At 36.4% G+C, this 10,783-nt stretch overlaps 1 protein-coding gene across 1 annotated transcript in view; it reads right to left on the reverse strand.

Annotated features, from left to right (window-relative positions):
• The window catches only part of tmem198aa (transmembrane protein 198aa), a 38,952-nt gene extending 30,482 nt beyond the window's left edge, over positions 1-8,470 (reverse strand). The window contains exon 1 of the mRNA XM_028435276.1: positions 8,034-8,470. The gene's annotated coding sequence lies outside the window, so the exon portion shown is untranslated. The remainder of the gene's footprint in view (positions 1-8,033) is intronic.
• Between the last annotated feature and the right edge of the window lie 2,313 nt (positions 8,471-10,783).

Genomic DNA, 10,783 nt, shown 5'->3' on the forward strand with positions numbered 1-10,783 from the left:
ATTATACTTTGACGACATATAGAAATATCGCTTTTATTTTGTAAAACTTTGTAATGGAAACCCAGCTTGTAATCACCAAGCTGCAGAATAACTTCACGTGGGGTCATACTGTACATTCAGCAGGATGCACCTCCGAGTTGTCTAATTTTTATGTAATTTTTAATACTTCACATTTAGTACTTTTAGCTGAAACAAGGGGGGCTCAGGCTCTTCATGCAAGTGCACAAACCAATATATGCATTTGTGAGTTAAGGTAATGTATTGGGTCAAGTTTCTGAAAACCTAATTTTCTAGACATTAGACTTGCAACATTATCCTTCTATCAATGTAAACACATTGGGTTTATTGCGTTGTGTGTACCGGTATATATTAGTGCTAGTGGATGTTTGTCTGCACTTTGCTTTTCCTTCATTTCTCTGAACAAATACAAGCTCATCACTTACTCTTTGGTGCCTAAGCGCTTACACTCACATCCCAGGAGGGAGTAATGCTAAACAGTCCTGATAGTGAGAGCGACGTCATGCTGGTTACCGTCTGCCTCTGACTTACTTCCTGTGTTCTCCTTAATAAGAACCAAGGAGACGATTCATATGCATGAGACAGTATTGCTTATGTAATGGTCAAGAACAGGATGACGGTTTCTTACTGTGTGCGTGCATGTCTGTAAATCTAAAGAAAAACGTAAAGAAAAATTGGACTAAAGTGCCAGTATAGCGTTGCTGCTCCAATTTGAAACACACCAAAGACACACTATAACATAACTGCATTTATAAATGCAACGTAAAACAAAATTACTACCTTTGCATCAACTATATAAAGCAACAGGCTGCCTATTGAAATAATAATAGCTGTTAAAATACAGAGTGTAGAAAAACAACCATCAATCAGTGCTGCTGCTGCGGGTGTTATTTTTTTCTTTTTATTGATACAGGGATGCTCTACAAAGATAATAGCTGTCAGAGATGTATGAAATGACACAATTATCTACAATTATCTACATGGGTGTTATTTAAACCACTATGGAAAAGTTTTTCTTTTGCAGGTTTCAAAGACAGTTGATTGATTTGGTTAACAAGTACTTTGTTGTAAAACTCCAGCAATCCCTCCAACCAGTACAAGATAAGTATGTACAAAAGTGAATTGAATTTAGGAACTAATATTACTATTTTTACGATACACATTCAATATACTATATTCTACACAAAGTTTTATATATACATAATAATGCATTGGATTTCATATAGTGCTTCATCATAGACACTCAAAGCACTTTACAGAATTAAGGCATTTTTCTTTGACTCCACACTTAGTGGTGGTAAGCTACTATTGTAGCCACAGCTGCCCTGGGGCAGACTGACGGAAGCGAGGCTGCCATAGTGCGCCATCGGTACCTTCGACTACCACCAACACTCACTCACACACTATGAGTGAATACTAGGTAATGTGGGTGAAGTGCCTTGCCCAAAGACACAGTGACAGATACCACTGGAGTGACTGTCCCCCACTGTGGCACTCAGTGGTCTCCCCATCCAACTACTAACCAGGCCCAGACCTGCTTAGCCTCCGAGATTGGGAAATGACAGCCTGGTATGTACATGTCATGTACATCTATCTATCTATAAAGCAAGGAATCTGTGTGTGTGTGTGTGTGTGTGTCTCATATCCCTGCGAATAAGGATCAGACTGACCTGAGACTTTCAACATGGCTGCTGCTTGGTTCAAGGGTGTGCAACGTCAGATTTGTTAGGACTGCAATGACACCGTTCATGAATTATTTCATAAAATTGTCTTAAATGCAGCTTTGCAGAACAACTCAATGTTGACAGGTAGTCATGGTAACTCATGTAATATGTACATGCATGTTATTAATAATATACTATTTAATATTTACTACACAAATTTCATAAATGAAATTTTAAGTACAAAATATAGTGTGGCAATATTTTATTCTCTATCACAATATATACATTGTATTATGTTTTTTGAATAATTAATATATTATACCATTTTATACATATTATATTATTGCTGTCCTAGGTAATATGTGTGATCTTCTTTCTTATACTTCTAATGATATATGATTTTAAAAGCTTTTTAAACTGGTTCACGTTGCTGCTTTGTTTTATTTCACCATTTAGGCACTGTTGTTCTGGCATATTGCATGTTGAAATAGTAGTCTTCTTAAATTATATTCCCCTTCTCTCTCTCTTCTCACATTCTGATCCTGAAGTAGTTAGGAGATGAATAATTTTGTATTTATTATATTATTACACCTTAAGCCAGGAGAATAGTGGTACCCAGCAAAGGTATTTCTCTTTCTTTCTGATGTTTAACAATGTGGCTGTATTTTCTCTCCCTATCCAGGGCGTATAATGTCATTTCGCCGCTGGCAGAAGGCAGTCTATCATCTTTTGACACCTTGTCTGAATAAAGTGGCAGAAGATAGATAAAAAGGACAAAATGTCCCGAAAACACGTCAGTGGTGAGATTATAAGCCTTTCTGATCTTCACAAGGGATGAAAAATAATACATTTATAATATATACGATGCATAGATTTATATTATTCAAAGATTAGATGTGACATTTACTGACAGAGCACTGATTGTGCTGAGGATGTAATTACTGAAACCAAGCCAAGGAACCACAATTAGAGTTTTTCTTGTTTTCATACGCTTATCCCAGCATGTGTATTATTGTTGCTTGACTAATTATAGTCAGAATTTTCAATAGCAGTGCTCAGTTCTAAATGATTCCTCTGGTTTCTTTTGTTTTACAAAACAAAAGAAACCTTGGTTCTATTCATTCTTTAACAAATCAATGTGACTTTCAAGTAGTAAAAACAACGCCATATGAAATGACATTAGTAGTAGTATTTTACTCACATTTTACTTTGTGATTTATATATTTTAATATCAATCAAAATGCGGAAGCAATTAACAAAAGGCAAGAGACGAAATGACTTAGTAGTTAGTGTCTAATTTTGTCCTTGTCTTTATACAAGATTCACTTATTCTTTACACACTTCATTCTAAGTTAACATACACAACTTTCCAGACATTGTTGTTCTCTCTATCACTTCTACATTTCTAATTAGAATAAACTTTAAGAACCAGGCATCCACTCAATCAAACGTCAACACAAAACGCAAGGACCGAAAGGTACATCACAATAACTTTGGTATCCTGTCATACATCCATGATGATTTTGTAAATATCAGTACTAATAAAGTACTAGAAATTAGTGATGGACCAACACGTCGGCCGGCAGATGTTATCGGCCGATTTTTGCGTTTTTTACGTGTATCGGCATCGGCCGATGCGGGCTGCTGAGTTCGCCGATCCGCATTATTTACACAGATATCAACTATGTTTTGCATGTTCTTGTTCTACATCACCTGTTTATAATATTTGTTAAATATTTTTTACTTGTTGTCGTTCTACCTCATCTTTGATAATTTCAATAAATGTTCCTTTTTTTAAAAAAATTGAGACTCGTACCATTTGTTATCATCATTGTGTCATTTCTGTGATGTAAATTGAGGAAGTAAAAGTAGTATCCGCTCAAGGATATCGGTAGTCAGTATCGGTCATCGGCTAAGGCTGATGGAAAAAATAAATAAATAAATAAATAAAAATTGGTATTGGCATCAGCCCTAAAAAACAATATTGGTCTATCCTACTAGAAATATATATTAGGGGCACATTTGGGATGTTGAAAACCATGGAATTTAAAAGTGGGTTGAATGATGAAGGTTGGTCACAGCCGTCACACAATGAGGTACAACTCAATGGTTCCTGTTGTAATACCTAATGTGTTTCATTGCCTTTTTAAAAATTGACATCAAACTGTTGTCCTCGGGTTTCCATGGATACGGTTGATGATAATGTAGTGGAAAGAAAAAGGAAAAGTGCTGAAAATTGTCAATCAAACGATTCGAACCTGCATTACAAAAAAAAAAAAGCTAGCGGAACTACAAAGCAAGGATTTTAATGCATTATTAAGCGATACACATTTTTGTTCAACATGGGGTTGAATGATGAAGGTCTTTCCACTGTTACTTTGTGGTGGTAACGGAGTGGAATGGACAACATAAAAGTTGGTCACAGCCATCACTTACTGAGGTACAACTCAACGGTTCCTTTTGTAATACCTAATGTTCTTCCTTGCCTTTTTACTGCCTAAAAATTGACATTAAAAGGTTGTTCTTGGGTTTCCATGGCTACGGTTGATGTGGAAAGGAAAACGAAAAGTGCTGAAATTCGTCAATCGAACCTGCATTGCAAAAAAAAAAAAAAAAATTGCGGAACGAGAAAGCTCAGATTTTTCTGCTTTATTAAGCAAAAACACTTGATATTTCAGTGGGTATTTTTTTTTTCCTGAAAACAATATGTTAAAAAGTATCAGGCACAGACATATTTTTCTCAAAAGTGCCCCTAATGAAAATTTTGCCCATATGTATTTCAATTTTTTTAGTATGATATCAGATCGGGATGGATGACATGTACCACACCAGTATCTACTTTATAGCTGCTAGAATACGTACATCAATATCTTCAGCACAGTCTAGCAGCTGCACTGTAAAAACGATCCACAGTGATTAACAACAAAGCAGGTCCTGGCCCCTGACTGAGTCCAGTACTACGGACGGGGTCATATCGACGGACGGTTGATTTCCTGCTCGCTCGTGTCACACACTCAATGACTGGACGATCGTTAACTGGCTGTCAGAAAGCCTCTCACTTTTGAAAGATGATCTATTGTTGCCACATTGTGTGATCCCAGTTGACCACATCAGAGCATCAATGAAAAACAAAAGGTTGTGCGTGTCAGTGACCTCACGGTAATGGTGGACGTACTGTATTCCAAAGGCAGCGCTGGTTTGTGTGGGTGCTCGTATAGTGTGTGTCTGTGGCCTCAGCATTGATCCTTCTGTAAGCCGTGGTCATTCCTTCTGGTCTGAAGGTGAAGTGACAGCGTTGGCGTAAAGAGGCTTTCATCAGATTACAGCTCATTCTCTGTCTTTCTTCGTCTCCAATTCCAGCATTGTTTATCTCACTGCTGCCATCAACCCTTTGCTTGTTTTCACTTTCTCTGGTGCTCTTGCCAAACTCTAAAACTATTTTAGGATAAAGCATTTGATCTGTCTTCAGTGCCACAAACAGTTTTTGGTCTTTTTCCAATAGTTCCAGAAGGATTATTCAAAACTGTTGAGAAACAAAGCCTAAATATAGAAAATAAACAACAATTACAAGGCCTCCAATATTTTTTGTTTCAAATTTCCCCAAATTCTGTGTTTTTTGGTTTAGATCAGTGGTTCTCAAACTTTTTTGGCCCAAGTACCATTTGCTCTTATTTCGAAATCCAAGTACCCCCTTTGTCGGACTATAACATTTTGCACAGAATCCTATGAAAAAACACCTATAGAGCATAAAGATGGAATGAATGAGTGATAATAACACATTTGAAAGAATCCCATCGTAAATAACTAGAATGAAACAGTATTTAGTGCGTCCTAATAGATTTATTTCTGTTTCTTTATCATTTCTGCTCATCTCTCGCCTGGTGTGGGACCAAGACTGACCTTGTATTTTCAGTTAATTTTCTAATTATTTTTTTAAAAAACCCATATTTTTAATGGTTTTGTTTGATAATTTTCACTCTCTCAAGTACCACCTGTAGTGCGAACGCGTACCCCCATTTGAGAAACACTGGTTTAGAATACCCAATTCCATATAATATCTGCTTTAGTGACTTTCCTTTATTTGATGTTTTTACTAACTGAAATCCCCAAATTTAGGCTAAATCTCGTAAATACTTGTATTTATCAATGCTTCGGAATTCAAAACAGTCCGATCAAACTGCGCTACGGGTCATAGCGTGAGATTTAGCGCGAGTATAAATGAAAAGTCTGTTTGTTTACATCTTCCTAACTGTTTTGTGCTGAAGGCACATATCTTTTATCTCAACCCCGCGGCCTATAAAAGGCCCTTGTCAGTTGTGACTCTCTCTCACTCTTGTTCTGCTTTACCTGCAGGGTACCGTGTGTGTTCGGCTCCACCAGCTGTGAACCAGCCCAGCTGCAATAATCCTGGAGAACTGGTTGCAGTATTTCACCAAGCTGGCTGGGAGACAGAGCTACATGGATTTTATTCTCTTTTGGAGAGCTTGTCACATTTTTGTGTCTTCATGTAGATTAATCCAGTCCACCACAGGTAGAAATTCTCATACCTTTCAGAGTTGAATGGATGTCCTGTTGTTTAAAACTATTATTCCCTCTTAAACTATATATTCCCAAAATGTTGAAAACTAAAATATTGCACAATCCTCCAATGAAAACATAATTCACTTCCAGACTTTTCAGTGACAGATCTTCTCCCTTTGGGCCAAGTCTTAACTCATAAATGTGTTTGGCTCATCTTTGCAATTACATAACTATTAACAGCATTATAAAAGGACCTGTTCAAATAGTTATTTTCAGTTTCCAAAAGTGTGCGTCCGAATCCCGGCGACACATGACACGTGACGTTTCAATGCCATTAGCATCATGCTGACTCTTCACATTTGCCTGATTATCTTATCTGTAATGATGATTGAGCCAATTATTCAATGTGATCGAGCCCTTGTCATTACCGCGACATCAATGAAGAGCAGATTGCACATTAATAAATGTGTTCAAAAATGACTACGCCTGGAGATATGGTAAGTGAATCATTTGATCATCATTTGCCATGTGAAAGACCTTTTCTTTTTCTTTTTTGCTATTAGGATTACATTGCCGATTTACAAGTACTCTGATGAAGGGGCGTCGTTGCCAGGGCTCAGCCCCTACAGGGATGAGTCCGAGAAAACATCTTTAAACACTGGATGCTATAGGCTAAAGTCCAGCTCCAGAGTTGATTCAATAAACTACCACAAGATTATCCGTGGCCACGTGAAACTCAATCAGGAAATGAATTATGAGCTGAAGCAGATCCAATAATCGACAGTTTAAAAAAAAAAAAAATAAGAACTTGTGGGCTGACCTCAGTGCAGAGTAACACCCGTTTACACTGACTGCGGCTTAAGAACTCATTTTACATGTTAGTACCTTATTTTTTCATGTTTTTAACTATAGTGAAAGTTTACAAACCCTTTCTGACTAGATACAGCATTGCCTTTGTGACATTCTATTTTAAATATTGATCAATAATAAAGAAAAAGAACACCTAAAACTGACATTGTAACCACATTTTTGTGTAATTGGAATCATTTTTATTTGCTTTTTTTTTTCAAACTGCTTAACCTCCCTCTGGTAACCAACGGAATATGTAAATATGTGCATTCCCTCTTTGTTCTGCAATGTGTGTCTTTTTTCAAATCCATATGGAAGGCTGCCTATGCACCGACATTTTGATTGTTTTACCTTGAATATTAACAATGTATAGTCAAATCTGGTGTAAATCAATAACACAATGCTGCTTTATACAGTAAATTTATAGAAATGTGTCTGTTTTTGGGGGGAGTTTTTATGTTCTGAGCATCACCATGTGGTAAAAAAGCAAAAACATTGGGATTTTTAACAAAGGAGATAGATAGATAGATAGATAGATAGATAGATAGATAGATAGATAGATGTGAACCCATGTGATGTATTTTTTGGCCCCTGGTGTTTACAAGCTGTCCAATCCAATTTTGCTTGGGGGGGATATCACATTCAGTTATAATGCTTCTACATTATTAATTCCACACATCATGAAGGATTCATTTAGCCTGTCACTGATATGTCACCTTTGGACTTATTATTTATTTATTTTTTTTAAGTGTTTCCTGTCTGCTGCTGTGCTTCAATTTCAAACAAACATCCCCTAAAGCAACGGTTCCAATAAACACAATAGCACAAAAACAATAGAAACAAAGGTGAGACAGTAGTGTGAGATCAAAGGACTCACTGGACAACTCCAAATACATCAAAGGTTTTTAGATTTGGACACAGTGAAGCATTTAATTAGTGATATTAGTGTTGAAAAAAAAAAAAGAAGAAGAAGAAGCTCACCTTATTAATGTAACATATCGCATTGCTCGTCCTTTGTCTTCCTCGTGTCCAAAAGCAGATAATAAATAAAAAGCCCAAGTAAACGTTCGCAGGTCAGGATTGGATCAAAATCTCCTTTCAGAGCCTCAGTTTGAGACCAAAGCCCAAAAGCAACTCCGTATAATTAAACAATAGAACACAAAGCAGGCGAAGACAAAACAAAGCCCAACTACTCTTTCCTCGCTTCCACTCTCCGTATGAATTCTTCTTCTTCTCCTCCTTAATGATGCGCAGCTGTCCGCCAGCACCTCATCTCATATTTAGCGCCGATAATGGACCTCGGTGATGGGGAAGCACAAACGCAGCCTTGCGGTTTTTCTTTCTTCTTTTATTCCATGTTTACATCATGCAGTCCAATTATGTAGCTTTAAAGCGCCAGTATGTGGCTTCCTTTGTGCTCTCTCTCTCTCTCTCTCTCTCTCTCTCTCTCTCTCTCTCTCTCTCTCTCTCTCTCTCTCTCTCTCTCTCTCTCTCTCTCTCTCTGAAACAGGGCTGAACCATTCCGCTGCTAAGGAGGGGGGGGATCAAAGCTTTACATGTCAGGATGTGAGAACCAATGGATTTGGTGATTCGTGGCAAATGTCGCTTTAGGGATAAAGACGTGGGCAGAAAAGTATGGAGGACCAAACCTACCAAAATTAAAACTTAATGAATAAATAAATGAACACGAAAAAAAGAAGAACATTTGAAAATTAAATACAAATATATATATATATAACTGGGGAAAAAATACAAAAGTTAAAATATTAATACAAATATAAATACATAATTAAATAAGAAAAATTTCAAACATTTAAATAAATATTTTTATTTTTGTTTTGGTTTATTCTTACATTTATTCTTTCATTCTTTTTTTTTTTTAATTTTGGCAGGTCCACAGAAAAGACGATATAAAGCGATTTAAATAATAATAATAATAATAATAATAATAATAATAATAATAATAATAATAATAATAATAATAATAACATCATCTGGGATTCTTAAAAGTAAAAGCCTAGAATTATTTTATTTTTTATTATTGCAAGACAAACATTACAAGTAGAAACACAAAACTATAGAAAGGTTCCAATAATTCTACTCACGAGCTCACGTGGCAAACTCAAGACCCCGGGGCCCTAATATATATTCCCCACCCAAAATCTGTGGCTCTTAAGACCTCAAAATGTTTGTATATATCCCATCTTTGGCCCATAAACTAAAATAAAATTGACACCCATGCACTAGCTTGCTTACATCCTTTACTAGTGTGCTACACTGATGATGTTTACCTCTGAAACTTAGTGAGGTAAAGTATCAAGCTTATTCACCATCATTTTAACTAATCAAATTAAACTGAGTTTTTTATTTTTCACACCCGTTTCATATTGAAAATCTCAGTAATAATATCAGCTGTAGACCAAATTTGCTTCAACATTTCAACTCCCTTGTGCAACTATGCTATTTACCCCTTGGATATTTTTTAAGCTCAATATTGTCTTATCAGCAGCTGCAAACACTGATCCATAGTGTAATGTACTGTCCTTTGTGTAATGAAACAATGCAGTGCTCCGTAATGCTGAGCAAACAAACTTTTTTTTTTCCCCACAACTCAGTGATTTCTAAACTGCAGTTATAGATTTCCCTATAGAACTTATAAGCATTCTCAGTCAGAGTGACTCTGTTATGACATAGAAAGCTATGAACAATGTGGCTCCATCATACACACATTGATTTACACAGAAGGCTACTGTGAAGCTGTAAATGCCCTCGCAGCATAAGCTGCTATAGATGTACCTGGAGCCAGAATGAACATTCTGACAGATTATTGTTTTTTTTTTTTTTTTTTTTTGTATCGAGCTTTGGGCTGTGAACAAGTCATCTGAATGCATCTGACTCCTAAATGATCGCTGGTGACCCAACTTTTAAAAGCATCTGGGCAATATAAACATTCAAGATATATTGAGTTTTCTGCATTGGCAATATTGGAAATTACAATATTGCCTGTATCAATACATATACATTTTTAAGCTTATTTTGTATCAAATACTCATTTTGCTTTTGCTACTTCTCAGACCAACATGAAAAACAGAGTTAGATGGATTTGCTGAGTGCGTCCTAACCCAGACCTTCCCCTCAACAAGCCGCACTACAGAACTCACTCACACATGCTGTCCCTTATAGGAGAAAAGGCCCAAAGATGTACATAGTGCAGCTGTTTGTTAGTAAATGAGCCTGTGTGGCATTTTGCATGAGCAAATTTGACCCAGAATTGTCTTTCTGCATAGTAAGACTTTATTTCAATTAAAAAATTTTGCCATTTTGGGAAAAAACATCAAGATATAAATTTTGGTCATGTATCGCCTAGCCCTGGTACATCTGCAATATTTTGTAGTGGGCTCTGTCTTTTTAATTGTATTGCTTTTGAATCCTCTTTTCCATCGTGAAGCACAGTGTAACCCTGCTTTATAAAACTATTTTGCAACTAAATGTAAATAAAACATCAAAATAACACCATAAGAGGGAAAAATCCACACTAAAGTTTCATTCCCCATTTGACATTCAACTGAAAATACATATTTCACTGATTACATTCAACAACTTTCCCTCAACGGTTGAGTTGAAATACTGTAATTATTAAAGGTCACGCTACTGCATAATCCCTGCACATGCATCAGCCTCCGCACTAAACCATAGTCCAAATCACGTGCCGGCAGAATTTCTCATAAGCA

This window comes from Gouania willdenowi, chromosome 21 (genome assembly GCF_900634775.1).
Source record: "Gouania willdenowi chromosome 21, fGouWil2.1, whole genome shotgun sequence".
NCBI classification, from domain to species: domain Eukaryota; kingdom Metazoa; phylum Chordata; class Actinopteri; order Blenniiformes; family Gobiesocidae; genus Gouania; species Gouania willdenowi.